The 6,293-nt window shown below is 46.2% G+C and overlaps 1 pseudogene; it reads right to left on the minus strand.

Annotated features, from left to right (window-relative positions):
• Positions 1-3,492: 3,492 nt before the first annotated feature.
• On the minus strand, positions 3,493-5,074 carry LOC126502272 (nuclear envelope pore membrane protein POM 121-like; annotated as a pseudogene).
• Positions 5,075-6,293: the final 1,219 nt, after the last annotated feature.

The raw sequence follows: 6,293 nt of genomic DNA on the forward strand, positions 1-6,293 counted from the left end.
AATGGCAAAGGATATAAACAGAGAGGTTGCCTTTGCTGTTTAGTGTTATGTCATCTTGGCACAACTTAGAGTATTTTAGAAGAAGAAACCTCAGCTGGGAAAATGCACCCCCCCCCCCAGATTGGCCTGTGGGCAAGCCTGTGGTATATTTTAATTGATGTTTGTTGTGAGAGGGCCCATCTCACTGTGGGTAGTGCCAGCAGGTGGTCTTGGGTGCTATAAGAAAGCAGACTGAGCAAGCCATGAAGGGGCAGCCAGTAAGTAATATCCCTCTGTGACTTTTGTTTCAGTTCCTGCATCTAGGTTCCTGCCCTGGCTTATCTCCATGGTAGATTTATAAGCTGTAAAGTAAAATAAACCATTTCCTCTCCGAGTTTCTTTTGGATATGGAGTTTTTTGCATCAGTACAATTCCTAACTAAAATACTAACACAGGAAATTTAAATAGTTCTCAAAATACGAATCACACTGAATAAAGTTTATTGAAAATGTAAGAAAATGGTGCTTATTATTTAAATAAACCTTGAGGAATAATTCATAAAGAATAAAATATACACATTTCAGTGCACAGGTTAATTGCAATTGCACATTGAATGTTTCCATTGCTACAAGGATGTCTCCTTGTGTTGTCTATAATTTCATGTCTATCCAAGAAACCACTGAACCACTTCTTGCTACTAAGACTATTTGTTTTCTCTAGTTTTGTTTAGATAGATTCAGACATCATAGAATTTTGATGCCTGGGTTTTTGTCTTTTCATGTCTTAGGTTCATCCAAGTACACATGTGAGATGGTTGTTTATACCAAATGTATCACTATTTTCTATCTGTCTCGTGATTCGTTTTAACACTGGAGCTTTATAGCTACTCTGCAAGGCTTGCACGTCTTCTTCACAGAAGTATTCTAATGTCTCTTGGATACACATTTGGTAGTACAATCAAAGAGTTACCTGCTAAGTGAACTTTGAACTGTGTAAGATAACTACCAGTTTCCCAAGGTTGCCACCCCAAAAAGGAACAGAGTTGACGTTGCCCAGTGTCCATAATGAAGACAGGAAAGGTTGGTCCTTTCAATGTCAGCCGCCTCTCAAGTTCATTACATCTCACTTAGCATATTGAAATTCATACAGATATGATTTGTTTTTCTGTGTTGTATGTACAGTCTGTAGTTATAACTCTCTACATCCCCTTTACTGATAAAATATATTTTCTTTCTTTTTCCCACACAATTACTTACTCATTTGCATTTTCTGTGTGTTTCCTTCCTTTCTTTTCCACTGATTTCTCATTTGATTTTTATTCTTTTTTTCTTTTACCATACCTTAGGTGACATAGTTTTTCTTTTCTTAGTGTAAGAATTTAATGTCATAAATTCTCACTATGCCCTTTGTCAGTTGTAGCCTATACATTTTCATATTTCTGAACATGTTTATCCTTTACTTTCTCATACGTTTTTTGCTTTCTGTTCATACCTATGAACCATTTAGAAGAACACAACTTACTTCCCAAATTTAAAAATTTTGAAGATGAATTTGTCATTGATTTGTAGTTAAACTTTGTGTTTAGAGAATATACTCTGTAAAATTCAAAAACTTTCAATATTATTAAAACTTGCCCCATGTATGTCTCACACATAGTTTAAATAAGTTTGTTTTCCCTTGTTGTTTCGTGGAGAATTCCATAATTCTCTGAGATTAGCACATTACTTTCCAAGTGCATCACCCTTATACTGATCATCTAATTATTTTCCCTAATACTGAGAAGAGCATTGAGGGGAACATGGAGAAGACCATGGGGAGGACCATGGGGAGAATCATGGGGAGGACCATGGGGAGGATCATGGAGAGGACCATGGGGAGGACCATGGGGAGGAGCCTGGAGGGGAGTACTACAGTGGTCAGAGTTGATTGTTGATCTGTCTTCCAGTGTAGTTGGGTCCTAATGTCTTTCTTGGAGAAGGGGTTAAAAAGGCACGATGTCAACAATCACAGACACCAGGAGTCTGGTGAAAGGGATAGGGAAGACTCATATATTTAATAACAAGGAAAAACTTATATAACCTTCCAACACCCAGGTATTCCAATCTGTTGACATCAGGTGATCACCTCTCATTGGCTAGGCAAGATCAGGATTCTGACAACACTAGGCAGACTCCAGGTTGGTTCCTCTTGACCTGTAGGTCTTAACTTCCAACATATCCACCCTTTTATATTTATTACATGGGTGCTCAGTAGGAACCAGAGTTCTCTGCTCAGGCCTTGTTGACCCTGCCTCTGGAGGGCTTAGCAACAAAACAAGCTTTGTCCTGCAGAACAAGTTCTGGCCTGCCACTGACTACCAACTTTTGAAGAGCATTCATTCCTGGAGAGCTGCCAGGGTTGGGGGACCAGGCAGTAGCTTTTTGAATTACAGATAGTGATAATGAGGCATGCATAACCTCCTACAGAGGATTACAAAAAGGATGCCTAAGAGTCATTAACGCCTGAAGAGTAGCGGCCTTAGTTGCTGTTTACTGGTGTTGGATCTGCTGCAGGAGACATTTAAAGAGAATAAGGATTAACAATACCACCCTGTCAATTAATGCATATGTGAGCATCAAGGAGGGCTCAAATAGCCTTTTTATATTATGACAAACTAATTCAAAAAATGAAGAGTCAAAGGCCACAACTTCTGCCCTTAATAAATCAATTTGTTTGGGGGGGCACACTGAGGGCAAGAAAGGGGAGTACATACATTATCCATCCTGGGTTATTACCCCTTGGTGGGAAGAAGCTGATCCGTGGCCAGGCATACATCTCCTAGTGGTACCCATATTGACCTTGTGGCAGTCTGAGGAAAAACACAACCATACCCTCCCCCATGGGTTAGCAGGGAGAGATGTTCAATGCTTGTAAGTTGGCCTAAGACCCTTGTCATCAAAACTGAGAAAGTCCATATGGAAAAGGACCTCTGTTAAGGTCAGATGAGGATCTCTCCTAGCCTCTGGTGGTAAGGTCCTGGCCAACAGCTCCATAAGAGCTCTGATGGTCCTCTCTACAATGGCTTGTCCCTGTGGATTGCAGGCGATGCAATCCCTTCCAAGATCTCTAAAAGTCATTGAACTCTTGAGAGGCATAGGCAGGGCCATTATCAGTACTAAGTTTCCAAGGTACCCCCATAACTACCATGGTCAAATTAAGGGCCTTTAACTTAAGGGTCATTGACAGCTTTCTCCCCAGAAAGGATGAGGGCATAAACAAAGGAGGAATAGGTACCTATTATCACATGGACATGTTTAAGATTGCAAAAGATGGCGTAGTGCGTATGTGCTGGATAAAGTTGTAGTGGTGGCTGAGGAGCTAGATGGAAAGGGGCTATTATTCTCACTTTTAGGTGTGGCCAGGCGTAGCAAGGAAAGAAGAGTTGACAGGTGGACTCAGCATCCCAACAGCATGCTGCACTCTGGGGCAAACGAGGGAGCTGTGGAGGCTGGGGGTGCTGACAGATCGCTCAACCTAAGGGACTCTAGGGAACTTTGTGCCAGTGAGTGATGTTGCAGATGAAGCAGGGGCCAGCTTTAGGAAGGCAGCTGTAGGTTTGGAGTCTGAGGAGGTGCTGGCTAATGGTCCTGTCGGTGATGAGACAAGGGGGATTGGGAGGTTGGATATCTTCGGAGGTGAAGAGGCTTTAGTAGTTGCTGCTACAGCAGTTTCTGAGGATGGTGGGGCTGGAGAGTACTTCTCCAAGCTCTCCAACAGTGGGTTAGAGCTAGGAGCTGGGAGGGAGGCTGGTGAGACAGCAGGCCCCACAGCAGGCAGGGTGAACATCAAAGGAGGATTGGCGGCAGGTGGAGTTTCAGCGGCTAAAGTGAAGGCATCATTTCTTTTTTCCTCCACGACCTTGTTAAACCACTGCAGTGAGACTTTCCTCTCCATGTCTAGGTGTTCTGCAGTGATGGAATAGCCAAGCTCAGGGGATGGAGACATGGTGAGCTGGTCCCCTTGCTGAGAGGGAAGTGACTGAATTTTGTGTTTGTATTGCCCAGAGCTGCCAGGCACGGGTGGGGAAGTCCACGAGTTCTGCTTCCCATTTGCTGTACCTGTAACCTTTTCTCTTGGGGACTCTGTCTATTACTAAGGGAATTGAATAACTGGAAGGGTGACAAAGCTCCTCTTCTCTTGTTTTCTTGGCTGGGCTCTCTGGTGTCTGGGAACAGGAGGAAGGGGGGTAAAATGGGGCCACTCCTCTTACATGGCAGAGTGCTCCATGGGTGGGGCTGTGGGAGCTGGTGATTACATTGCAGATGGAGTTGGGGATGCCTCCTGGGCATATACCCATCAGGGAGCTCACAGAGGAAGTACAAGACCATTTGTTCAAGTGGTCATCTGAGCTCTGGGAAGCCAGACTTCTCTTCAGGGAGCCAGGCTTAGGCACAAAAGTGGCGGGGATTGTTGACCACAAAGGCTCTAAGGCTGAATGCCCACTCTCACTGCTACCGTGGTGTCTTCTCTTGTTTTTCTGGCCATTGAGCAGCAGCTGGTCTTCTTTCTCCATTGTCCTTTTCTTTTCTTTAAGGGCGCTCAGCAAGTCTCCTTCATAGAAGGGTCTGGGGCATTACTTGATGGTGAAGACAGTGTTGTGTTGCATATCTACTCTGGCAATGGTGAGTGAAGTAACTTGCTGTCTGGAGGGACAATCCTCACGGTCACTGGGCTACACAACGTTCTTGAGTTCCATGAAGACAGCACTGCCTTCTTGTGACCACCATTCCAGCACACTGTTGCAGGGCCCCAAGTGAGGAATACTGGGTCTGCTGAATGGGATATTGTCTTTGGGGTGTTATAACAAACTGACTGAATAAAGACCCACACTCTCAGTGGGGTAGCCTCTTGGGAGGGTAGTAAAAGTGGGGTGGGGAGCACAGGATAGACTTGATAGACTCCCTGGGCCCCTGACACAGGCAGCGGGGAGCATAAGTGTGGGTGGCAGCCTGTCCTGTCCCTAGAGTCCTACTCTAGGGCAGGCTGGAGTGGGGTCAGGCTTGCCCAGGTAGCTGCCCATGAGTAGGAGCTCAGTGGGATCCAGGCCTCCAAGCATGGATCACAGAGTCTACTGCTGACTTAGCCATAGCCTGCAAAACAGTGAGTGTGGCCCATGGATGGTGGTGCAAGCCATGTACAAATGACAGCAGGTCCTGCAGGCCATGGAGTTCATTACTCATGGTCCACCAGGCTGCGCTCATCCTGCTCCCCCGCCAGCCAGGCCATGAGCTTGAGGCTGGGCAGTGCTAGGCCAAGTACCATGGTACCCACTGGTCATGGGCCTGGCCTGGTCCTCCCAATAGGGGCCACACCTTGACTTCACCAGCCACACTAAGAGTACCGGCCAGTGGAGATACAGCTTCCCGAGGTGGGAGTGGAGCTGACTGGGAAGCAGTGCATGCAGTCTTAACTGTATCACACTCTCCACAACAGGCCTCTCAGGGCCTGAACTGTCTTGCCTTCTTGGGCTTAGAGAGATCAAACATGAAAGGGGTAAAGATGAGGTTACCCATTTTGTAGAGGGAAACAACAGTCAACAGGGGTGGGAAATTGTGTAACAGAAATAGATGCCTTCCTAGCAGGATGGGCAGATAAACCTGACAGACAACACAGAAGAAGAAAAGGATGGGAATCCCAACATTTACCTGCCAAAGAGACTAAGAGGGTCTTTTCACAGAAAATACACTATATTGGGGGCCCTGTCTAGCACTGTGGGTGAGGGGTGGGAGATGATTAGAAACTGTTCCAGGCAAAATGCAAAAATTACAGCTGCAATGCACAAAAGACTCTGGCTAGCTCATCCCTTGCTTCAATGAATAAGGGGCAGGGCCAGTTCTCTGGCTTTCACAACCCCAGGGTCTGTTCTCTCACACCTACACTTTCAGGGCCAGCTCTACTGTGTTGTCCAGGTGAGGTGTAGTGTAGGGACCTCTCTCTAGAATCCTGCATCTATGAGGGCCAGAGACTGCTCTCCTGCTCTTATGACATCAGGACCAGCTCTCCCACCTGCTTCAGGCATTGGAGGGGGGGGCATCTCTCCCATGCTACCACAAGACAGATGAGTAATGGGGACAGCTCTACCATGTTCCCAACTTTGGGGCTGGCTCACCAACCTCTGCCAACAGGAAAGCTCTACTGTCCTCGCCACAAGTGAGGTGCAGGGCCCTCTTTCCTGAGTTCTTCAGCTGGTAAGGAGGAGGGTCACCTCTCTCACCCATCAAAGGCGACAGGAGCAAGGGGGCATCTTCCCCTCACCCTTACCACCACATGGCATA

Source organism: Alexandromys fortis, unplaced genomic scaffold (genome assembly GCF_014885135.2).
Source record: "Alexandromys fortis isolate MF-2015 unplaced genomic scaffold, M_Fortis_MF-2015_v1.1 scaffold_45, whole genome shotgun sequence".
Taxonomy (NCBI): domain Eukaryota; kingdom Metazoa; phylum Chordata; class Mammalia; order Rodentia; family Cricetidae; genus Alexandromys; species Alexandromys fortis.